The sequence below is a fragment of the Gracilinanus agilis genome, chromosome 2, assembly GCF_016433145.1.
Source record: "Gracilinanus agilis isolate LMUSP501 chromosome 2, AgileGrace, whole genome shotgun sequence".
Classification (NCBI taxonomy): Eukaryota; Metazoa; Chordata; class Mammalia; order Didelphimorphia; family Didelphidae; genus Gracilinanus; species Gracilinanus agilis.
The window spans coordinates 382,474,564-382,501,738 of record NC_058131.1 but is presented as its reverse complement, the minus strand read 5'-3'; positions in this window follow the sequence as shown (position 1 = coordinate 382,501,738).

Below are 27,175 nucleotides of genomic sequence, written 5' to 3'. Positions count from 1 at the left end.
CTTTTCCCATTTTATTTGGTTATTTCATCATCTCCCATGTATTTGATGATCTCTATGCAGATGATTTTAAGATTTATATAACCTTTCCTAGTTTTTCTTTTTTTCCCCCTTGAACTACAGTCATATATCTCCAACTGCCTCTTAGACCAAGACTGCACTATAAGACTATACAAATAAGTTGCCAAGAAGTCAACTTGCTTTATTTGAATCTCTTCACATAGGACTTCCCCAAACCAGATTTTATGCCTAAAATTCCCATATGGTACCAAAGTACAAGTATCCCAAATGTGTAGAATAATACAAGCATTTTTGGACTGAGAATCAAGAAGCTAGGGTTCAAGCCCTGCCTGCCATTTTCTTCTATATGACATTGGGCAAGTCACTTTACTGGCCCTAAATTTCCCCATCTAATAAATGAGTAGATCCAGATGAATGGAACACTGTTAACCTGGAGGTAGGTCTCTTGAGAAATCCAAACGACTCTGTACTTGGCTCTTTCTTGTTCATTATTTTATCAGTTGCTTAGGCGAAGATATAGAAGAAAGCATGCTTATTTAATGTGTCAGTATAAAGTCCTGCATTTGTTTGTTGGTTTTTTAAGTTTAGAAATACAGGATGGGGGAGAATTAGATTGGCATAAATTCATGTAAAAATACCTAGGGATTGTAGCTATCCAGAAACTCAAAATGAATCAAATGCAGCCCAACTTCTAGAAGAGAGCACAAACTTAGATTACCTAAATAATGCTAGGAATGGTCTTGAATACAAGTATAATGCTCAGATTATGAAAACTAATAATCCTACATATACTCTCTACTGGTCAGATCATATTTGTATCAGAATGACCTGAACCTTAGTCCTAACCCAATTATGGATTAGAGTTAAGATTAAGGTCACATTTTAAGAGGGAAATTAAGGAACAAGAGTTTGTCCAACTCACAATAGTGAGGGGCCATAACATTTGAGGCCCACTTGAAGGAACTGGGAAATGTCCCATTGGGAGATGTTGGTGTTCTCCCAGAGTAGTCATGGTAACTCTTAGGATAATTGTTCAGTTGCCATGTGGCAGAAAGAAAAACAAACTTATTCTATATTGCTCTACAAGTTACAAAAGAGACAAATTTAGAGTTATAAAGGAAGAAATTTATAGCCATTCTACAATGGAAGGGGCTTTCTTGTGAAATAGTGAGTTCTTTATCCCTAGAAATGTTCAGGCAGAGGCCCTAAATCAGAACCTCTTAAGTTGGAGTTCATAAACTTTAAAAAAAAAGATTTTGATAATTGTATTTCAACTTTATTATAAAAGAAATGTATTCCAAGCATTTAAAATTCTTATTTTGAGAGTGATCCATAGGCTTCACCAAACTTCTCTAAGTTGCTCATGATACAAATAAAGTTAAGAATTCCTGGGCTAACCAGGATAATGATCCAGGTTCCCTGCCTTGATGTTTTCCTGCTAGGTCCTGTTTCGAGCACAAATCATTGGAACTTTTTTCAGCTGAGCATTTTTTTTAGTCCCATCATTGCAAAGGAAGAAAGATAGTGGGTGCAGTAATTTGTGGGGAAAAAATCTGGTGACCCATACAGAGTTTTCGTTAACCCAGCATAGTTCTTTGAATACTGTTCTAAACACCTACTGGTTGCCATAATACTGCTCCATTCTTGCAAAGAGCCAATACCAAGTTAAACACTGGGAATTTGGGTGGGCCCCCAGAGTGCCTTTAGTATTACTATTATAATTCAAAACATCCAAATTATTATTTTCTTTACAAGACCAAGCCAGGAAAGGGCTGTTAAGTGAAGAGAAAAGTGTTTGCTACGCTCCATGTTCCAGCAAAATGTCCTCCTATGTCATTAAATCATAGCATTTCTAAATGAAATGATATTTTGCAAACTTTGGCGGTGCCTTAAATTTGGATGTTGTTCAGGTTTTTTCTTCCCCTCCCTCTCTCCCCTCCCTCTTTTCATTCTTTTTCTCTATGTAGTCATTAGAGCTACTATTTTCTGGATTTGCTTTTCCTATTACTTTGCTTACATCCTGAATTGTTCCAGCAAACATGGATGCAGTTTCCCTGAAGGCCTCAGATAACTCATTTTTCCTCCCGGAAATGTGTAATTAAATAAATAAGTCAGGGAATAAATAGAAGACAGAAAGTACTGCCACTTATCCTCATGACTATTTTGTTGACTGTTCCTTTGTCCAGGGGTAAGCATGAAGGGTTTCACTGGATGAAACGAGCTGACTGTTAGAAGGCCCTCACCTGGCAAATTTTAAAAAGGGTATATCGATATGACTGATCCTCTTTGCCTGAAGTCAGTCAATACAATATCTGAAAAATTAATCTGGCCATATCAAACTCTTTCACACACAAATGCAATTGTGTATTATTCTCTTTAAACAAGACTGTCACCACTGACCAGCCATATTTCTACCCTTTTTAGATTTCATGAGACACCCTTAGCTGACTTTGATTTCTTTAACCTCCTATGTCTTAACATCTTTAATTACCAGCTTTTTTTAAGGGGCAGGAAAGGTGTCTCTCTTTAAATTTTCCCCACTAAAGTGATCTGAAGAATTCAGTATGAATTTTGTTTTTGTAAGTTCTCAGAAGCTTTCATTAACCAGATTTATATAAGACAATGTCCTGTACAGGTCTGTGACATGTCTAGAACTAGCAGCTAGGTTATGCACAATGGAAGGGGATGATACCACTTGGCCTATATTAGGGGACTATTCCCTTCAATGAATTCTACCACTGTATTGGGATTTGCTACATCTTATTGGACAAAAAGGCACTAGGCTTAGAATATGAAAGCAAGCTCCACTACATCCTAACTACGGTGACTTTCACAAGCAATTCAGTCTCTCTAACTCTGTTTCCTCATCTGTAAAGTAAGTATTGATGATATTTAGATAGGGCATTATGGTCTTCAAAGTGTTCTTCCATATGTTATCTCGTTAACATTTTATTGCAGATTCTGTAATCATCTTTATTTTATAGATGAAGAAACTGAAATGGAACAATCTATAATTAACGATATATGAAGTAGAATTTGAACACAGGACAGCCTGACTCCAGACCCTAAACTCAATATAACTATGTAACAACACAAAGGACAGAAACAGCAACACTGCCTGCTTCACTGGATTGGTGGTGAGGGGCAGGAGGAATCCATGAGAAAATGTATGGTTGGAAATTAGTATAAATGGAAATGCTTTGAAGCCATAAAGTATTATCTACACATGATTATTATTGAGCTTTCAGTTTGCTGTGGCTACTTACCTTCTCTTGTAGGCACTCCCACCCCCTTTTTACGAGTTTTATAATTATTTTTACTGCCTTTTGATGGCTGTCATCATTGCCTCCCCTCTCTCCCCAAACTCTTTTTCTCTTTCTCTTAAGTGCTTGCTTCATTTATACACTTATTTTGATCTGTAGCTTGTGGCATTTTCTAAAGGGGACTGTGGATTCATAGATTCAAAGAATCTCAGTATTGAAAGGGACCTTTGAGGTCATTCAATCTACCCCCTACCTGAAGCATGAACCCTTTCCATAAAATCCCAACCTGTCACAAAACACTCATGGCCTAAGAGCTTGCTGAAACAAGTCACCTCATGACTCCTGACTTTTACAACTGAGTGACTGGAATACAGGAAATAGAAGTGACTTATTGAAGGTGATTCTGAAAATACAAATAAAAATACCCAATTGGTTCCCTCGATCCCAGACCATACATTCTGCTCATTGACTACTAGAGTTGGGAGACTAACCTTAAAAGTTATCTTGTGTAACCCCTATGTGAAGAATATATTCCTTCTTTTGTATTTCCAACAAGTAGTCATTCAAGCTAAGCTTGAGCAGCTTACTCCCTTTCCAGGGTTCTTTCCAGGAATTTAGAATTTAGGAATCAGAAATTATGTACTGAGGCAGCTAAATGGCTCAGTGGATTGAGAGCGAGGTCTAGAGATGGGAGGTCCTGGGTTCAAATCTGACCTCAGATACTTCTTAGCTGTGTGATCTTGGATGAGTTATTTAACCCTCATTGCCTAGCCCTCACTGTTCTTCTGCCTTGGAACCAATACACAGTATTCACCCTAATAACCTTCCAGTAATGGATTAAAAAAAGAAAGAAAGAAATTATGCACCGGGGAACCTGAGCACAGTAAGCATTCTGTTCTTTGGTGTTGGTCAGAGCCTAGAAACTTCTTGTTAAGCCAATATTCTGGTTAATGGAAAGTGAACATACAACCCCTAGGTAATTACTTTGGAAAAAATAGAATTCAGCAAAATTCAGTTCCCAAAAAGAGTGAATATAATTAAATATTTCCCTTCCTAAGAACATTCGGGACAATTTTAGTGTGAGGAGAGTAACTTTCTTCACACCTCTCATTTAATTGATAGAGTCACATTATATGATCACAGAGATCAGGTTTTAATGTGTTAATAAGGTCATAACACCATTATGAAGTATAAACACCTCTCTGAATCAGAATGGAGAAATGTCATTGGATGAATAATGACTAGGCACACCCGAAATAAATAGTCCAGGCAGTTTAAGATAGTCTCTCTAGGACAGAGACCAGCAATCAGGGATGAATCTAGCTCTTTACCTATTATGGAGAGGAAGGAATTTCCTCTTTATCTTCTCACTCACCATTCATTGACTCTTAGCCGTGAGCTACCCTTCCAGGAGACATTCTACCCAATAGCTGAAGAGTCAGTTTGAGAGAATTTGAGGCACAGCTAAAACATGAGATACACCCATTGCAGGCTGATGCAGATATGGAGAAACAATCATTTTAGAGGGAATAGGCTAAGAATCATGATTCTGGAAAAGAGAAAAGACAGATAGTCATAGAATCAAAAGAGCCATGCCTGGTAAATTGAGAGTTGGACTTCAGAGGGAACTTCACAAGAAGAGAGATTATTATCCTTGTGTACTCCCTACTGCTATAATTTACAAACATTAAATTCTGAGTTTCTGTTCTTTTAGATATCAAGTAAATTTATGGGAGAATGTACCCTATTTGGAGTTAATAAAGACTTAAGTGCCAGTCATCAGCATGGATATTCCATCCACTGGTGAAGATCACAACACACTCAATCGATTCATCCTGTATACTTTTTATCCAGAGAATCTGTCCTATGTCTTGGTAGTCATGCTCTAGTTCTAGTAATATTTTGACTATTCTGGTATCCTTGAAGCATCAAAAGACCTAGAAGAAGATCTCCAGTATGCTTTGTAAATCTTTTTTTTTTTTTTTGAGAATTTATGGAAAGACAAGGAGAGGAAAAAAAAGTTCACATAGGCATGAGATCACACATAACTTTTCAGTATTTAAATAAGTGCCAGACTGTCCATCTCTGCTCTATCTCTCATTGTTTCCATGACTGGCCCATCTTTATTTCCAGGCTTATCCACAAGTGTTTAAATGCTCTAATTCACCCCCCCTCCAACACACACACAAAGGAATAATCCTATCATAATCCTTGAATATCTTTGAAGATAAATGATTAAGCAGGTACTTTCCATTCTCTTGCTATTCCATAAAACAATATGCTAAATGAAAAAAGTATGTTTGTATTCATAGAGACAATTATGATTGCATGGTAAGACATTCAAAAAGAATTTAAACTCAGAAAAATATGAAATAGGGCCATATTAAAATAAGTCATCTTATTCTTTGAATATAGCTTTGCTTGAATTGTCTAAGAATTCATATTTTGAATTTATCTTTTTAAAAAAGTCAACTCTTTATTTCATCTGAAGAAGTTTTGAGTGCTTACTTGGGAACTGGGATATCTGGATTTTTGTTTTGGCTTCCCAATGGACTTCCTGTGTCAGACCTCAGTTTCTTCATCTGTAGAAGAAAAGGATTAGACTATATCACCTTTGCTCCACTGCAACTTGAAGATTCCATAATTCTGTTTCTTCCAGTACCTTTTTCCCCTCTTAATCAACATTTTCCCCCATAAAAAATGAAAACAAAAAAGTTGGGATTTTCAGCAATCAGATTCAGTGGAATATGCACAGAGAAAACACAGTTCTCAATTCCAAGTTATCAGCTTGATGGAGATGGAAACTTCAGAACGTTTACTGATCAACTAACATATCATCATGGGATTATAGATTTGGATCTAGGAAGGGATTTCAGAAACCCTCTAGTTTAACTATCTTAATTTTATAAAAGAAGCATTGAGGTTTAGAAAAGTTAAGTCCAAAGTCCAAGGCCACACAGGGAGTTAAGGAGCAGAAACAAGAAATTCAATCCAGGTTTTCTTACTCTAAATAAAGACCTGTTTCCACTATACTTTTTTTTTTTTAATTTTAAACCCTTAACTTCTGTGTATTTACATATAGGTGGAAGAGTGGTAAGGGTAGGCAATGGGGGTCAAGTGACTTGCCCAGGGTCACACAGCTGGGAAGTGTCTGAGGCCAGATTTGAACCTAGGACCTCCCATCTCTAGGCCTGGCTCTCAATCCACTGAGCTACCCAGCTGCCCCCCCCCAATTATACTTTTGACTAAGAGATTTACACAAATAAAAAATATTTTCATTACTTTTATATGTGAAATTTGATTGTTGAAATATCACCTGAATTTTTTTCACTCTTGAAAGCCTTGTAAAAAGAGCATTGGCCTATGGGTTAGGGGGTCACAAGTCTTAGCCTTGAATTTGCACTTCTTAGATATGTGACATAATTTTTTAGATTAAAATTAGACTAGAATAATTTCTTTTAAAATTCAGCTTAGTATAGTGGGAAGGGCACTTGGAGTCTGCAGCTAACACTGAACCTCATTACACTTAAATTTCTTCATCTGCAAAGTAAAGGAGTTGAACTAGTTTATCTCTAAGAATTCTCCCAGTTCTAAATGTTAGAATCTAGGAAAGGCTGGGACTACATAATTTCTATGGGAAACTCTAACATACTATGACTCATTTTTCTATGGTAGGGGAAAGGACTAGATCTATGATTTCATTGGTAGAGGCAACTCCCAGATGAGGAAATGCCTTCTACTGATTCATGTTGACACTTTCTCCACAACTAGTCATTTCATGGAGTTGTCTAGAACATTGAGAAGTAAAATGCCTTGTCCAGAACCACATTGCCCATGAACCCAGGATGTCTGGATTTCGAGGCCAGTTTTCTTTCAATTATTCAACTCTGCTTTAAACCTTGCAATTAAGGACAAAATTGTCTGTCAATGAGACCAGGAACGTGATCTACTTTAGCACTGATTCTCTGGGATGAAGGAAGCTCTTTAGATGGCAACCTTGGAAGCAAGAATGGAAGGAACAGAACTGGTAGAATTCTTATAATATGTATTATTCCTTTTTAAATTAAAATTTCTTTTTTCAATTACATGCAGAAACAATTTTTGACAATTATTTTCTATTTTGTGATTCAGGTTCTTTCCCTCTCTCTCTTCCCTGCTTCCTGAGGTGGCAAATAGTCTGATATTGGTTATACCAGTGCTTTCATGCAATATGTAGTTCCATATTTCCTATGCTGTGACTGATAATCACATATATCACATATGCAATTAAAAAAAACTCCTAAAGGAAAGGAAGTAAAAAATGGTGTGCTTTGATATGCAATGAGATTCCAACAGTTCTTTCTTTGGCTACTGTGGATAGCTGTTTTTGTTGTTGTTGTTTGTTTGTTTATTATTATTGTTTTTAATCATGAGTCCTTTGGGGTTATCTTGAAACCTTGTTTTGCTGATAATAGTCTAGCCCTACACAGTTGATCATTGCACAATATTTCTGTTACTATACACATTGTTGTCCTGGAAGCTCACTTCACTTTGTATCAATTCATAGAAGTCTTTCTAGTTTTTTCTGAACTCATCCTGTTAATCATTTCTTATGGTACAATAGTTTTCCATTACAATCGTATTTTGTTCAGCGATTTTCCAGTGGATGCACTTCCCTTCAGTTTCCAATTCATTGCCACCACAAAAAGCACTGTTAAAAATATTTTTGTACTAGTGGAACATTTTCCCCTAATTCTGATATCTTTGGAATATAGACCTAGTAGTTTTATTTTTGGGTTCCATATTGCTCAAAAAGACTGGTTGTATCAGATCACAGTTTCAACACCAATACCTTAGAGACCCAATTTTCCCACATTCCTTCCAACAATTAGAATTTTTCTTTTTGGTCAAAGTAACCATGCTGATAGATGTAAGGTTGTTTAAGAGTTGTTTTAATTTGCATTTCTTAGAGAAATAGCGATTTGGAGCACTTTCTTATATGATTATAGATAGTTTTGATTTATTCATCTGAGAACTGCTTGTTCATATCCTGTGACTATCAGTTGAGGAATAATTTGTATTCTTTTACATTTGGCCTAGTTCTCTATATATCTGATAAATTAGGTCTTTGTCAGAGACACTTGCTATAAAACTTTTTACCCAATTTGTTGTTTCCCTTTTAATCTTGATTGCAATAGTTTTGTTTATAAAGAAACTTTAAAATTTAACATAATCAAAATATCCATTTCATTTTTCATAATGTTCTCTATGCTTATTTGGTCACATATTCTTCATTCATAAGTCTCACAGGTAAACTTTTCTATATTCCCCTAATTTGTTTATATCTCCCTCTATTTCTAGATCATGTCCATTTTTACTTCATCATGGTGTGTTGTGTAACATGTTGGTCTATATCTAGTTTTTTCTATATAGTTTTCCAGTTTTCCTAGCAGTTTTTGTCAAATAGTGAGTTCTTCCTCCAGAAGCTTGGATCTGGGTTTACTGAACACTAGTTACCATGGTCATTAAGTACTGTATGTTGATTTCCTTATATATTCCATTGATCCACCATTCTATTTCTTAGCCAGTGTCAGATTGTTTTGATGATTACTGCTGTATATTATAGTTTGAGATCTGGTATGGGTAGGCCTCCTTACCTTCCCATTTTTTTTTCATTAATTCTCAAGATATTCTTGACCTCTGGTTCTTCCAAATGAATTTTGTTATTATTTTTTTCCTACTTTTAGGAAATGATTTTTGGGTAGTTTAAGTGATACGACAATGAATAAGTAAAATAATTAAACAGAATTGTCATTTTATAATATTGGGTTAGCCTATCCAAGAGCATTTTTTTTTCCAATTGTTTAGGTCTGACTTTGTGTAAAAAGTGTTAATTGTGTTTGTTTTGGTAAGTATACCCCTAGGTATCTTGGATTGTCTACAGTTATTTTCAATGGAATTTCCGTTTGTTTTTCTTGCTCTTGAACTTTGTTGGTGGTAAATAGAAATACTTCTGATTTGTTTGGATTTATTTTGTATCCTACAGATTTGCTGAGGTTGTTAATTATTTCTATTAGGTTCTTGTTTGATTCTCTGGAGTTCTCTGTGTATGCCATCATATTATATGCAAAGAATGATAGTTTTGTTTCCTCATTCCCTATTCTAATTTCATCTATTTCTTTTTCTGCCTTTTTTTGCAATAGCTAGTGTTTCTAGTGCAATATTAAATAGCAGTGGTGATAACTGGCATCCTTGCTTCACCCCAGGTCTTATTGGGAAGGATTCTAGTTTATCCCCATTACAGATGTTTGCTGATGATTTTAGATAGATGCCCTTTACCACTTTTAGGATTGCTTCTTTTATTCCATTGTTTTCTGATTTTTTAAAATAAGGAATTGATACAGTTTGTCAAAGGCTTTTTCTTCATCTATTGAGATAATCATATGGTTTCTGTTAGTTTTTTAAATGATTTGGTCAATTATGCTAATAGTTTTCCTAATATTGAACTATTCCTGCATTCCTTGTATAAAGGTCCTTGTCATATAATGCTGTATTCTCCTTGGTAGTATTGTATTTTAAAATTGTGCCTCAATATTAATTTAGGAGATTGGTCTATATAGTTCTCTTTCTCTGCTTTAGGTCTTCCTGGTTTAGGTATCAGAACCATATTTGTGTCATTAAAGGAATTTGTAAGAATTCCTCCTTTTCTTATTTTTCCAAATAGTTTATATAGAGTGGAAGTTAATTGTTTTTTTGAATATTTGGTAGAATTCACTTTTGAATCCATCTGTCTCTGAGGCCTTTCCCTTATGGAATTCTATGGTAGATTGTTCAGTTTCTTTTTCTGTGGTGGAGTTATTTAAGTATTCTATTTCCTCTTTTCTTATCTAGGCAGTTTATATTTTCATAAATATTCATCTACGTCACTTAGATTTCCACATTTTTTTACATAAGGAAAATTAACTCCCAATAATTGCTTTATTACTCATTGGTTGTGATTTTACTTTTTTCATTTCTGATATTGGTGATTTAGTTTTCATCTCTCCTTTTTAAAAATCAAATTAACTGGTGATTTATTTATTTTCTCACGAAACCAGCTGCTTGTCTTATTTATTAGTTCAATAATATTCTTATTTTCATTTTTAAAAATCTCTCCTTTGATTTTCAGGATTTCCAATTTGGTGTTTAATTGGGGATTTAAAATTTTTTCTTTATCTAGATTTTTTTAGTTGCTTGACAGATTTATTGATCTACTCTTTCTCTATTTTATTGATGTAAGCTTTAAGAAATATAAATTTATCCCTAGGTACATCTTTGGCTGCATCCCATAAATTTTGGTATGTTGATTGTTTCTATGATTTGTTCTTTGACCCATTCATTCTTTAGGATAATATTATTTAGTTTCCAATTAATTTTTAGTCATTCCTCTATTGCCCTTTGTTGAATGCATTTTTTATTGCATTATGGTCTGAAAAGAATGCATTTTATATTTCTTCTTTTCTACATTTGGTTGTGAAGTTTTGTGCTCTATTATGTGATCAGTTTTTATGAAGTTACCACATAAAGCTGAGAAAAAGATATATTCATTTCAGTTTCCATTAGTTTTCTCCAGAGGTCTATTACATCTAATTTTTCTACAGTTTTATTTATCTTCTTCACTTCATTCTTTTTTATTTTTGATTGGATTTACCTTCTTCTGAGAGGGGAAGATTAAATCCCCCCTAATAAATTTTTACTATTTCCTCCTATAACTTCTTCCTGAAGAATTTGGATGCTATACCATTTGATGCACATATGTTTAATTATTTCATTATCTATGGTGCCTGTTATTAATATGTAATTTCCTTCTTTATCTCTTTTGATTAGATCATTTTTTACTTTTGCTTTGTCTGAGATCATGATTGCTATCCCTGCTTCTTTTTTACTTTGATTCAAGAAGAATAGTTCTGCTCCAGCCCCTTTCTTTTACTCTGTGTGTCACCCTGTTTTAAATGTTTTCCTTCTAGAGAGCATACAGTGAGATTTGCATCTCTAATCCACTCTGTTATCATTTTCCATTTTATGGGAAAGTTTATCCCATTCACATTCACAGTTATGATTGCTAAATGTGTCTTTTCTTCTATCTTATTTTCCCTCATTACCCTTCTTTTTCTCTCTCCTTTAAGTCTTTCTCTGTTCACAAATGTTTTGTTTCCAAACACTGACTCTTCCAGTTCTCCCTCTTATTTGTCCACCCTACCCCCACCTCAACACAGTTCTCTTATTCCCCTTTCAATCCTAGTTCTCTATAGGGTAAGGTAGATTTTTATAGCTGGCTGAGTGTGGCCATTCCCACTTTGACCTAATTCTGATAAGAATAAAGTTCAAGCATTTCCTACTCTATTTGTCATCTTCTTCTCTAGGGTATTGACTCTTGGGAGCCACTCATTTGTGTGAGATAATTTACCCCTTATATCTTCCCTTTTCTCTTCTCCCTATATGTTTGTCTTTCCTGTCCCTTGAGTTTTTTTATGTCAGTTCATTGTATTCTGTTTATTTTCTTCCTTTTTCCTATGTTTACTCCTTCTCACTGTTCTAATAATAATAAAATTCTTAAGTATCTTGAATAATTTAAGTATCTTCAATCCTTTAAATGCTTCACATGACTCCAGTATCCTATATATCTTAAGTGTCTTAATTATTACTTTCCCAGGTATGATTGTATTCAATTTAACCTTATCAAAATCCTTTAGTTTTCACTTTTCTGTTTACCTATTATGCTTTTCTTGAGTGTTAAAGTTAGCCATTGAATTTGCTTCTCAGCTCATTTTTTTTGTCAAGAATACCTAGAAATTCTCGATTTCATTAAATATCACTTTTTTCCTCTGGTGAGTTATGCTCAGTTTCTGTAAGTATGTGATTCTTGATTGCAGACCTAGATCCTTTGTCTTTAGGAATATTATATTTTGTGCCTTCCAGTCCTTTATAATATAGATGTTGCCATATCTTATGAAATCCTGACTGTCACTCCATGATATTTGAGTTGTTTCTTTCTGGCTGCTTGCAATCCTTTTTCCTTGGTTTGGGAATTTTTGAATTTTGCTATAATAGTCCTGGGATGTTTTATTTTAAGGCCTCTTTTAGAAGGTGATCAGTGGATTTTTTCAATTTCTATTTCCCTTATTGTGAGAACATCAGGGCAGTTTTCCCTGAGGATTTCTTGCAATATGATATTCAGGCTCTTTTAAAAAAATCATACTTTCCAGGTATTCTGATATTTCTTAGATTGTCTTGCTCTCTCAGATCTATTTTCTCATGCCAGTAGGTTTTACAACAAGGTATTTCAATTTTTTTCCATTTTAAAATTCTTTTATTTTGTTTCATTGTTTCTTGATGTCTTATGGTGTCATTTCCATTTTCTCAATTTTAATTTTTAGGGAGTTATTTTCTTCCTTCAGCTATTTTTCTGGCTCACTTTAGTTTCCAAGTTATTGAATCTTCCTATCATTTATGATTTGATTTTTTAAACTTCTTTTCAAGTTCTTCCAAGAGGTCCTTTGGGGCCTGACATCCTTCCTCACTTTCCTTTGAGGCTTGAAATATTTCCTTTTTGCCACTGTCCTCTTCTGAGTTCATATTTTGATCTTCCTTAAGGTTATATTTTTTATTTGTCTTTTGATCATTTTTCTAATTATTATTCCCTCCCACCACCCACCTCATTACCTTGTCTACTTGTTGAGGTTTAGCTCTGCTCCTGTGGTGAAGAGGTGTTGTTACAAATTTGCAATGTAGCTTTCTTTGGTACTTGGGGTAGGCCTAATCATCTTTAGGTAACTGTGCACTTCCACTTGGTGGGCTGGCTTCTTTCTTATGGGTAGTCCCTGAAGTTTTTCCCAGCTGTATTCCTCTCCCCCAGCTTTTAGTTTCCCCATTGTCTCCTGTGTTGGGCTACTCTCTGCAATGACTTTTTATTTCCTCTGGCCACAGGGAAGTGGTAGGACTAGTGTTGGGCTGCCATTCTACTCTGTGGTCTCCTTTCCTCATGCAGTTTCGCACTCCTTATTTTCATTACTTCAGGCCAAGTAGAAGTGGTTAGGGTTGCAATGGGCTGCTCTAATCCCCTTTAAGCCCCCTTTGCTACTTTCATTGCCTCAAGCTATATGTAGAGTCACTCTGGCTCTAGAAGTTTCCTTTGCTCAGTCCTCCAAAGAGTTGGTCTTGGGTTGCTCCTTATCTACTGTTTTGTTGCCTCAGGCCCCTTGGCAGTGAGAGTTGCTCCTTTACCAATTGGCTTGTTGCCTCAAGTCACAGGGAAGTGCCCTAGGCAGGTGTTTGCTCTGTAAGTTCCTCATGAAGCAGCAATCACTGGGCTACTCTCCCCTCTCTCCCTAGTGATATGTATTCCTCCTGATTTTCTTTGTTTTGAGATACTTTATTTTCCATTTTTATGTGTTTGAAGGATTTGGGCAACCTGAGCATACCTTATTCTGCCATATTAGCTCCCAGCATGCAACTCACTGCTTGTATGATTTCTCATTAAAGAAAAAAGGGCAGGGTTATAACCAGTAGCAATAGTGCACAATGGCCAAATCCCATTGCAAATACATTTAAAAGCTCCAAGTTTTTATTCACCATTGTTTACTATTAGAAGTAATAGTAGTAGTAATCATAACAGTAGTAGAAATAGTAATTGTAGTAATAATAATCATAGCTGTAGTAATAGTGTAGAGTAGCAGCAGCAGCAGCAGCAGTAATAGTGTAGTAGTAGTGGTGGTGGTGGTGGTGGTAGCAGTAGTACTAGCAGTAGTAGCAGTAGTAGGAGTAGTAGTAATAGTAGCAATAGTAGTAGTAGTAAACCAACAACAATCATATATGTGCTCTGGTTACTTTATTTTAGGAGCTAGATTCTGATAGGAATCTTCATTAGTCTTTCAAAAACCTTCAGTGGATAGTTCAGGATTATCTCTGTCATCTCACTGGTAAAATTGAAACTTTAAGTGATTTGCCCCAGTTAACTAGAAAGTTAGCAATAGTCAGAGGTTGCTGGTGGTGCAGTAGATAGAGTATTAGGTGTGGAGTCAGAAAAACCTGAGTTCAAAACCAGCATTAAACACTTACTAGCTATGAGGCCTTACGCAAGTCACTTAACCTCTTTGCCTCAGTTTCCTCAAATATAAAATGGAGATAATAATAGTACTTACTTTGTAGAATCATTGTGAAGACTAAAATGATTTAATATTTATAAAGCATTAGCATAATGCCTGGCACATAGTAGGTGCTATGTAAAGGCTTATTCCCTTCCCTTCCCCCAATATAGTGTCATAAAAAATTGCTGAGTTATTTATTCTAATTTCCAGCTGTTAGAGACTCAAAACTTTGTTTTCATTACCAGTGTGCTCCCAATAGTTTCTTTTTATTGTCTTTCTAATCCTATGGATTCTTGATGTTATTTTTTCCCCTTGATTGATAGACAAAGCTTCTCATAAATCAAAGAATCAGAGAATTGTAAAGTTAGATGGGAATTCAGAGGCTACCTTGTCTTTTTCATAACTGTTCAGGAATCTCCATTATAGAATTGACAAAAAGAAGTCATGCTTATTTGCTTAGTGGCCTTAAGTGAAGGGGGACCACTGCCTCCAGAGTTAGGTCATTTGACTTGTGGATAGTTTTGAACTTTGTGTGCTTTCTAAGAGAACTGGTGATTATATCTGCAGGATAAGGGACAGGGGCAGGAATATATTAGATATTAAAGTTCCTATATCATTTGGGTGGGGGCAATGATTCAGAAAAGTGAGAATCCTGATCCTGTGTCCTCCCCCTCAAAGAAAAGCATACCTGGGCCCCACTGTATCAAAAGGAAGACCTTGATACAAAAGTTACCTAATAGTTTTTGGTAATTGTGAGGGTACCTTAAATGTATAATTGGGTTTTTAGAATTCAGAGAAGATAGGGATATAGAATTTTAATGGATACAGGGAAACAAGTTAACAAAGATAAGAGAGATTAAGCAGTATACATTGTTTATCTTCCTTGCCAATTTGTGGGAACCTTTAACCTTAAGAGTCATACAGCATGGTAGTACTTAATAACTAGTTGGCATTTTCATTTTTATAAGGGAATTTGGACCTAGAAGGAAACAGGATCTGATCAAGGAGGCAAAAGATAATGAATGATGGGGCCTCTTTGTGTACCTAGAATGGTGTCTGAGTGCAGTTTTAAGCTTTAACAATCTTAAAAGTTATTTTTATTAAGCTTAAATATATTTGAAATTATATTAATGCTTTTGGGACAACCTGTATTAGTTCTTGCAAGGATGAATAGAGTTGAACTAGATCTAGAGCATAAACTGATTTTTCTCTTTCATGTGCCAAACCTAGAAGATGCGCCAAATGCAGAAGCATCCAGCTTGCCCAATAACTCTGGAGAGGCAGACACTTTGGAGACATTCAATTTGCTAACTAGAAGATCATTGATAACTTTTGAAAAAGTATTTTTCGTTGAATCATGAAGTCATGAACCAGATTGCAGAGGGTTTAGAAGAGGGTGAAAGGAGAGCAAAGGGAGGCACCGGCTGTACCCGGGCTTTCTCAAAAAGTTTAGCTCACAAGAGTAGGGTGATAATGAGCAGGAATGGCTAGATCAAGGGGGAGTTGCTTTTTTTTAAAGGATGGGGAGTGTTTGTAGGAAGCAAGAAAGGAGCCAATATATAGAGACTGGAAAGAGGGAGTGGAAATGATAGAGGGAGCAATCTGCTGTAGAAGACAGAAGAGGATGGGATCAAAGATCCATGTCAAGGGGCAGCTTTGGCAAGAACTATATCGTCATGTGAGACAGGATTGAAGGAGGAGATAGTGGCAGAAGGCAGTTGAATGATGTAAGAAGAGAAGGAGAGGATAGAGGGCAGCTCTCAGTGAATGGTCTTATAGTCAAGCTGGAACACAAGATACTTAAACTTGAAAGAGTGAAGTATAAGAGTAGACCAGTATCAGATTAACTATAAAACTTAGCTTTGCTCCCAGGCATCTCCCCAGCAAGCTGCTTTGTTCCCTAGACCAAAGAATATGTCCTGGAGGACTTAACTCTTTCATTTCTGGCCTCATGTGAAGATAGATATGTAGATGTGTGTGTGTGTGTGTGTGTGTGTGTGTGTGTGTATGTAGGACATCTGCACTCATGATTCTCTTTATGACTTGCTCATCTTCTCAACAATATATTCTGTACTGACCTCTTCCTGATCTACTCCCTTTTTGCCCTAAAACCCTCCCATTGCTGCTACTGTTGCTTCCCTTTAACAGTTTTTGAACTATAATCTATTCAATACAGCCATTACTGCTAGAAAAAGTGAGTCAATCTACTTCATTTTTTGGCTCCATTCAATTTTTTTTTGTAATTCTCCAAACCAGATTTAGAATATGACCCCCTTGAGGGCAGGAACTATTTGTATTTTTAAATTTGCACCCTCAGTGCTTGGTATATAGAAAACCCAATGATTTTTACATTCATAAATGGTACAGATAGTGCTGTGGGGATCTAGAAATGAGAAGAAATGATTGTGGAATTAAGCAGCTGAGAAAGACCTTACAGAGGCAGAGTCACAGTTCCTCAGAGCTGGAAGGGACCTCAGAAACCATGGAGTCCAACTCATACCCTAGACTGCTTCCTTACTTGATGCCTATTGGGAAAGAACTCTGGGCTAAATGGATCATAGGTCTGCTAATTAAGCCCCAGACTTGAAAAGCATATTTTCCCTCTTGAATGATGCTATACACTCCAGATGACCTTGGCTGCTCCTTGGGGAAAATATGTGTGAAAATAATCTTTAGGCTCAAGTAACATTTGCTGCTTCTCCCACTTCATTTCCTTGGCCAGTATTCACATGGGGTTTTTTAATGATGGAAAAACGAAAGCCCACTTCAGTGATCCCAGGGCCAACACCCCTTTCCTTTAGCACTAGGTGTGCTGGCTAGCCTGCAGAGCCATTAGCCAGAGTTGTGGATGCCAGGCACCTCCCCCAGAGCAATAGAACATACCTTAGGCATCATGGAAGGGAAAAGGGGCATTCCACTTAGCAAACTGGGCACACAGAGTGGCAATGAGACAGTTAATCTTCCAAGACAGAAAAGCTTAGGCAGCTTGGAGAGGAAACATTTCCCGATTTCTCCTGAGAAGGAAAATGGGTGGAAAAGTAGCACCTTGTGCTACCCAGTTCACAGGGAAGAGCCTGCAAATCATATGCAAGGAGATGTGAGATGGATAAACAGAGCCGTGAGCTCCTCTGAGAAACTCTGAAGCTCAGTGGCAGCTGGAAAACCCTGTTTTTTCCTCAGGTTCTCAAACCTCCTACAATGAGCCTCACTGCCAGTCTCCGTATGGCGTGAAAGGATTAGTTTCAGTGAACTGATACTGGAAGCCACAGAGACAGTACATTGTTTCATCTCATTTGAATCAAAACAGAAAACTCTGTTTTCAGCCTCTTTGTGGTTGGTCCCTTCATTTAACCCCTTCTACTCTTCTTCATGCCAAATATACTCATGCCACCATGCAAAGAGAGCAAGTGAAGCCATGATAGCTGGAAACAAGCTCAGTCGGATCTTAGAACTTGGATCTTAGTTGTAACCTCTCTCTGGACATACTGACTTTTATTTTAAAAATTATTTGTTTCTAGTTACAAAATTCTCTGGTATTTCCCTCTCTCTTTCCCCTTCCTGCACTAACGAAGGCATCTATCCACACAAAAATATAGGTATATATAAATTATGTCTTTTAAGTTTCTATTTACAAGTTGTTCTTCAAATATGAATTCCATAACTATACATAATGTACTCTTGTTTCTACTCAATTCACTTTTCATAATTTCATGTGGGTCATTCCAGTATTCTGTCATGATCATATGCCACAATTTGTTTAGCCATACCCCAATTGATGGGAATTCCTTCAATTTCTAGTTCTTTGCTACCACTGCGAGCTGTGATAAATATTTTAGAACATATAGATTCTTTTCCTCTTTTCCTGTTCATCTTGGGAAATAGAACTTGTTGGGTCTAAGGGCATGCAGTTTTATAACTCTCTGGGAATGATTCCAGATTGTTCTCCAAAACGATTGGGTTAGTTCACAATTCTACCAGTAATGTATTAGTTTCCCCCTTTTTTTTTTTCAACATCTGAACTTATTGTATTACTGATTGATAGAGTGGTGAATGCAGCATGGAAGGAGAACTGGACATGAATGTAAAGGACCTAGATTTAAATCCCAACTCTTTCACTTATTCCTTGTGACCTGAGTTTCCTCATTTATACAAATTATACATTTATACAATAAGGGGAAAGGTTTAGGCAGGATATCCTCTAAGTTCCCTTCCCAGCTCTATATTTATGATTCTCTGACAAAAGATCAATCCTGCCTATTGTACTGGTTACTTTTGTGACTTTTGTCAAATTTAATAGCCTTTCTGGAATTCAGGTTCCTTACTGGAAAAAATGTGGAGGGTTGGAGTAGATTGGGATTCTTCACCTGTGATCCATAGCTTGTTGTTGTTTTTAACATTTCGATATGTAATTTATTAACTTTGTAATTGCCTGTGTTTAAAAACAGTTTTCTGAGATGAACTCTAGTAGACTGCCAAAAGGAGTCTTTGACCCCCAAAAAGTTTAGGAATGCCTAAGCATCTCAGAAGTTCCTTCTATTTTAAATTTATGATACTAAATCTCCTTGTTGGTGAACAAATGACTGGAATCCAAAAATGTGCGCATGAGTACTTTAAGTACTTGAGGAAATTTGACTCAGGGGGCATCAGGGACATTTATGAAGATGTCTCCTAACTTATGTATTGAATTTCCTAGAAATGTGTTGAGGTTTATTGGTGTTGATCTGGTCATTGACATTTCTTCATGACTACAAACATAATTAGGTTAGAAGCTAGTGATTACCAACACCGTAGCTTTTTCTCTCTTAGAAAATAGAGAATCTTAGAGCTGGGAAGGGATTTTTTGATGATTATTTATTATTATTTTATTATTAAACATTTATATAATATACAATATAATATATATTTTATTACACACACATATATAATTTAACCAAAAAAAATGAGGCCAAGAGGTGGTAAAGTGAATTGCCCAAGGTCATATAGGTAATATCAGAGCTGGGACTAGAAGCCAGGTATCCTGATTCTGTCCAGGTCAGTACTTCATCCACTATACCACCTTAGCTTTCAAGGTATCCCTAGTGGTATTGTTGCCATGTCTAATGTTCATACAATATCAGTGGAAGGATATTGAAATTAAAAAGATGTGGTTTTGATAGTCACTTCAGTTAACAGCTTGGAGGTGGGGTATCATAGAAGAATTTTGTGATTTCCCAAAAGGTCATTCGACCTTTCTTCTCTTCAAATATAGATACAAATCTTTGGCTCTTTTCAGTCACTGCTCAATGTAAATTTTCAAATATCAGACAAATGGTTATCCATCCAACTGCATATAATATCTGCATTCTTTATCTATTTGTTTTTTCCTTTATGGATAAATACACCAAGTCTTTTAATTCACTGTCATAGAACACTAAATTCTTTGAAGAACTGAAGTTGTCATTTGTCCAAAGGGCAATGTACAGGTCCACGGTGGTCACGAACAGGCTGAAATACATTATGAAAATATAATTATATAAGAGAAGCAGTATAAAATATGTCAACAAAAATGTATTGTAGTAGAAGAATGTGGGCCAGGAATGTAGTTTAGAATGAGAGATAATTAATAGAGAGACTTCATATTCCCTTGTTATACATATGATGGCAAGAGAACATAAAATGTTGTATCATTTAATCCTGGGAGATAGGTTTAAAAACTACTATTCTCATTTTAGACTTAAGGAAACTGATGTAGGCAAAGGTTAAATGACTTGTCAAGGTTCACATAGCTAGTATCTAAGGCCAGATTTGAACTAGTCTTCTTAACTCCAAGCCCAGTGCCCTATCCACTGCTTCTGCTAGCTTCCTCTCCTTAGTTATCTATACCATAACCTTTCAGTTTCCACAAACTAATATAGAGAATTGGCAGTCATAATTCAAATGAATATGCTTATATACAGCTACACACACATTCAGATAAATTTCTGAAGGTGAAGTGATAGTTCACAAATTTAATTCCCTAAGAATTCAGCTTGTCTACTCTGCAAGTTTACAGACTCCTACTGGGACAACACTTGCTTCCACTATTTTGACACTTCTGTTTGCATCCTGTCCTGCTCTTCTCCCAACTTCACAAGCCAAGATTCATTAATAAGAGTGCCAGGGAAACTCTTTCCCCAAATATCTGCCATCCACTAAGAGGCAGCCAAGAGAGAAAAAGAAGTAACAATATATGTGGTCACCTTTCCCTGGTGACCCTGCAGTTTGCTATGATGTCTTTGTGTCTTGGCGCTCTGATTTACCCTGCTTAGGTATGTGGTGTGTCGAAGGCATTTGGGACTCCACTCCATCTGGCTGCCAAAGCAAGGTCACAGCATGACAGCAGGGCTCTTGTTGGTTTTGTTTTGTTGTGTTTTCCTTGATACAGGGCACAATGCCAGAATGTCAAGGAAGTTAAAGACATTCCACCTTGCAAAAGAGAGAGAGAGATGGGAATAAGAAGCTTGTTTTGCCCTTTAACCTTGGGTAAGAAGGAACAAGTAAGACACACAAACACTACTCTGTATGCCACCTAGATTCTAGGGGCTTATAAACAGAAAAAAAATCATGAAAAATGAGGATGCAGAAGTCTAGCTGACATTCAAGTTCAGCAGGTGAATTTGTTGACCATTCTAGGAATGTTCAAAGATGTCTAGTTAAAGGGATATGACCATTATTTGATCTGTAAAATAAGTGCTACTGACCTCTAGAGTAGCTACATATGTTGGCCAAAGGAACTATCTGACCTGTTCCAAAATTGCAAGAGTACAAAGTTACAGAATTCAGCTCTGGCAGCAGCTGAAACATATAATTTCAACCCAATCCAAAAGCATTTATTAGGCATCTATGCAGAAGGTATTAACATTAGGCACTGATGCTATTGAGACAAAACAAAACAAAAGAACATCTCTATCATCAAAGGGCTTATGTTCTACTTGGGGATACAACAGATAATTAAATATGTAAAGATTTGTTGAAGAAGGAGAAAACACTGAAAACCAAGGGTATCAGAAAATACTTCCTATGTAAAATGGTTTTTGATCCTACTCTTACGGTAAACTGTATACTATAAAACATAGCATTGAACACAGGGAATTATGCAAAGGCATGAAAGTAAGGGAGGGAGTGATAAGTTTGGGGAAGTGCAAGCAGACCAATTTGGCTATAATGTAGAGCATTTGATGGGGAGTGATTCTTGAAGTAATACTGGGAAGGTAGGCTGGAATCATCTTCTAAATGGCATTAAATGTCCAACTGAGGAGTTTGTTATTGTTGATGTTCAGTCATTTTAACTGTGTCTGACCCTTCATGATCCTTTTTTGGGGTTTTCTTGGCAGAGATCCTAGAATGGCTGGCCATTTCCTTCTCTAGTTCATTTTACAGATGAGGAAACTGAAGCAAACAGGATTTAGTAATTTGTCCAGGGTCATACAACTAGTAAGTGTTTGAGGCCAGATTTGAACTCAGGAAGATGAGTCTTCCTTTCTTTAGGCAAAGCATTCTCTATACTGTACCACTACTGAAGATTCTTGAGTAGTAAAGTGAATGTTTTTTAGACATATTATTTTGGAAGTTGTATGGAAGATGGATTAAAAAAGAAAGATACTAAAACATGAGAATTCAATTAGGAAATGTTGCAGTGGGAGAGGGGAGAGATTATAAGGGCCTAAATTAGAGTGATGATTAGAAATAATTATAGAGAAAATAACATATTGAAGATCTGATGTGGATGTAGACTATATAGAACCTGGCAATTGATTGGGAACAAAGATCAAGAAACAGGAAGTATCAAAGATGACTGAAAGGTTGTGAAGCTGGTGACTTTGAGAATGGTGATTTCAAAAAAAAGAGAGAGAGCGAAGTTTGGAGGAGGGAGGATTTGGGGAAAAAAACAATGCGTTCTGTCTCAGACATATTGAGGAACTCAAGAGAGAGACTAAGGTTAGATAAATTGATCTTGGAGTCATCTATGAAGAGAATAGAATTGAACTTATAGGAGATGATGAGATCATGAAGAGAAAGGTATTAAGAGAGAAAAGGAGCTAAATGACATGATGGGTATAGTGTTGAGCTTGGAATCTGGAATATTTGATCTCAAATTTGGTCACAGATACTTATTTGCTATGTGACCTTAAGGAAGTCACTTAAAAGTTTGTTTGCTTCAGTTTCCCCAACTGTAATAGTACTTACCTCCTAGGGTTGTTGTTAGGATCAAATGATAAAGTGTTTAGCATGATGACTGACATAGTAGGCATTATATTCTAGTTATTATTATTATTATAGAGCTTGTGCCATGGAGGATAAATAAAGTAACAACAATGATATGGCTGCCAAAAATAGAAATGCAACCTTAGTCTGCATCAGGATGATGGCAGGATTGCCCTGCATCAGTCAATCAATACACATTTACTAAGTGTCAGGCAGTATAGACATGCTGGGGCTTCAAAGACAAAAATGAAACAGTCCTTGTTCTCCAGAAACTTAAACTCTATCTGATGTTAGGATCAGCTGAAGACACCAAGGATATTGAATCTGAAGAAGAAAAGATTTAGGGAGGACATGGTTCAAAGTTCATAGACAAAGACTTTAAAGAGAATTCAAAGATAATCTAGTCTAATGCTGTTCTTTTTTCAGATGAGGAGCCTGAAGCATAAAGAGGTTAAATGACTTGTCCAGTGTCTCATGGGTACTAAGTGGAAAAATCAACATTCAGACCTAAATTCTCTAGATTGAAAATACAGCACTTTGCCCTCCCCTGCCTCACCATCACCACTACCTCTAGAGAAAGCACTTTGTAAAACCCAATGTGCTACAGAAATGTGAACTATTATTATGTTAATATTACTATGCTAGAAAAGACATCAAAGCCAGCTGTCTTGAAGTTTTTGAAAAACTGTCATTCAGAAGTGATATTAAATTTCTTCTGCTTGGCCCAAGAGGGCAAAACTAGGAGATATGGGCAGAAGTTGACAGAAAAGCAGGTTTTGGCTGAATGCACATCCAAACTTCCTATAGAGCTGTACAAAAGTGGAACAGACTGTTTTAGTAAATATTTGTCAATCAATCAACAAATATCTTATTAAGTGACTACTATGTGCCAGGTATTATGACAAGTTCTAGGATTGTAAAGGCAAAAGACAGTCCTTTCCCTCAAGAAGCTTTCATTTTAATGGAGAAGTCATAGAAATGTGCTACCAGTTCTCTGAAAACACATGCCACACTTTAGAGTTTAATCTACATTATTAATATTTTCTCTATTATTATTTTAGTCGACATAATCAATAAAACATTAAACCAAGTCCCAATTTTTAGTATTTGCCTATTTCCAAGGTGTAAATGTTCACTATGACAATTTAGCGATTGCCTCTCTTGAGCTCATACAAGCTGGCCCCAGCATACTTCTGAGGAGAACATGTAAATAAATAGGTACATACAGATTACATACTGTATAAATAGAAGGTGAACTCAGAGGGCAGGTACCATACTAGGCTCTGGAGAGAGGAAGACAGAGAGGAAGAATGGTCCTTCCTCTCAAAGCCTAGTTGGGAAGCAATGAGTTTTCCCTCTTGAAAGATTTTAAACCAGAAGATGAATGACTACTTGGAGATATTGTAGACAAGGGTTCTATGAAGGAACAGGTTAGACAAAAAGAACTCCCAACCTTTTCCTTCTTACTTCAGTGATGGTGAACCTATGGCACAGATGCCAAAGATGGCACATAGAACATGAATACTGCCCTACCCCCCAAAAAAAGTTTATTACTAGAAAGACAGACGGACTCAGGGGGAGCTGCTCCCTTATTCCTCTCCACTGTGCCTGATGACATTTTTTTACATCACCTGCCCCAATTCCCAGTAGCCCAATGAGAGCACACAGGAGATAATGTGGGTGGCTCACAGGAGGCAGAGTTGGAGGGGAGTGGAGCACTCCAGCCACTCCCCTCTTCACTCTACAATTGCTGAGGACATTCCTCACTTCACCCACCCATCCTCCCAGCAGTCCAATGGGAGCACTTTCTTCCTCCCCTATGTGGGATAAGGGGGGCAGGGCATGCCCCTCACTCAGTGGGGGTGGGTGGGAGGGCATGGCACTTGATCTGGGGAGTGGATTGGGGGCAGGGATTGGTACTCCATCTTTAAGACGTTTGCCATCATTGCTCTATATTCTTATTTACTCTGTGTTCTTACACTTCTCTAAAAGCAGAGAGAATAGTAGCATGACAGAAGGGTTAAAGCCATGAGAAAGAATATGGCAGGAATACATTAGGGCATACAAACTAAAAAGCACTAAAAGGATTTGTCATTTTATTTTATTATCATTCTAGAGTTCCTACTTCATGTCCGATTTTCCTAGGGGCAGATTAAAAAGGGAAAAATCAATTAATTTGAATCTCATGTTACTGCAAACAGTTGGAGGTCTTAATTGGACCAAGGAAGAGCAGGTGCCCTCTCCATACAGGCTGTCCTTTCACCTGTCATTCAGGCAAGGGGCAGGAGTCCATTTCTCATTAGTGGCCATTTGTCACCTTGAACCCAGCTTTGAAAGTGTCTCTTTGAACTTTATTTGGGATTGATTTTCTGCATATGCTGAGCTGTTCCTGACAATCTATGAGCACCTGTTCCCCTGGAACAAATGCATTAAAAGGATGGGTGAGCAGAATTTAATAGCCTCCAAATTATATAGCATATAACGGCTGGATTTCCAACCTTTCCTACCCTTTCCTTCAGTATCTATGTTATGAAAGCGACAACATGTTTTCTTAATAAATGAATGAAAACATTCATTAAATGCTTACTAAGTGCCAAGTTATCTGGACATTATTATTGTTTTTAATACCACAACTATCTCAAGACTGAAATGGATTCATAAGTGATGTTTTTTAACAGTAATGGACCTTGAGCTTTGTCCTTTCCTCTGTTTTCAATGGTAAACATTCCTGAGCTGGACAGAGCTTGCTAGTGAGGGATTGCAGTCCTGAGAGTTGGCTTGAAGAATTACCCCCCAGTGGTCCTGGAAACGCCCCTGCATCTGCCTCACATCCTCTGCCTTTCTTTCGCATTCCAGTCCTGCCAACACTATGGATTCAGCATGAAAACACATCCCAACCTGAGACGTGATAAATAGGGGCAGCATTCCCAGGACTGATTAGCTTCCAGTTCTGCAGCTTGACATTGCCTATGGTGAGGCCTTCAGTTCCTTCTCCAGTGAGATCTCCCTGGGAAGCATGTTCCCAAAGACTTTGCTCAAGTGCTAGAAGGAAGACAACTTTCAACCTTCTATCCAAGGCTGAGGTTCCTGAAGGATCACTTGGGATTTGGTTCTTTCTCTGCAACTACTAGAATATTTCTACACTCTGGTTTAGACCTAGTTATGTCCAAAATGGCAACCCTGAAAAACTTTAGGCCAAGTGGGAGAAATATCTTCTTGAGTCAAAATAGGAAGTCCCCCATATTTCCTGGGCAACATTTTTCTCCTAAACCTGACAGCCCAGGGTTATAGACCAAATTGAACAGGAGCCAAGCCAAACCTTCATGTCCCTAGATAGTTGTTGACTAGTAATCTATAGAAGCTTTTGGCACTGTGGGCACTTTAAAAACTTGAAAATTCTGCCTGGAGCAAAATGAGAGAGAGTATAATATAATGGATAAAGAGATGACCTTGGAACCAGGGAGGCCAGGGTTCAAATCCAGCCTATGACACATATTGTCTTGGTGACCTGCAAGTCATTTAACTTCTCAAAGCTGTAGGCAAAAATCTAAAGCTAAAGTTAGAAAAAAGTTGACAATCTGAAATGGGAGAGGGTTTTTTTCTTGTCTAGGAATTCCTTATAGGAGACACGAGATCACAAGTTTAGTCTTTCGCTCCTGATTAAAAGGATACTTCATCAAATAGGAAAGTTAAACAAATTGTGGCATATAAATGCAACAGAATATTAATATGCTACAAGAGAATCACAAACGTGGTGAATGAAGAGAAGTACAGAGTATCAGATGAATTGACACAAAATTATGTGATTAGAGCCAGGAACACAATCTATAAAATGACTACAACAATTTAAATTGAAAGAACATCACTGCTACCAGCAACAAACAGTTGGCAATGAATGTTGTCAAACTATATAGAACAACTTTAGACCTGCAAAAGAGTGATGAAAGATACCTTCCCCTACTCCTTTGCTGAGGTTGGTATTCATGGTTAAGGAACACTGCATAGAACATAAATTTTGCTTTTTTTTAATATGTTGATTTATTTTATCTTTTTTTTCCCTTATGGGAGGATTCTCTAGGAGAGAGGAGGGAAAGTAATATCAAGAGAAATGTAGTCAGTGTAAAAACAAAAGATAAAAATAACAACTATTCTTTTTTAAAACTAAAACGACAGCAGCAAACAACAGATTAAGATACATCTACCCATATTCTATCTCCTATTCCCCCATTCTATCTCCTATTCCCCCACTTCCCTCTTTACCCTAACCCTTGCAAAGTTTCTAGAGCTATGCTTTGGGTTATTTTATTTTATGTTCTTTTGTAGGACCAATTTTATTGGTTTAGTTCAGTCTATCAGATTTTTACATTTTGTTTTTGCAGACCTGTGAAGCATCCATAAACACAGAACACAACGCTGATCTTTGGCAAGAGACGTAGCCTCTGATTCCAAAGGGGGGAAAAACCCCAACATATAAATAAATAAAAATGAAATGCTGGTCAGAGGTGAGCTTCAACTTTCAGACACTGACATTCTTCCTGTGTGAAGCTTAGGGAAACAGTCTTGCGA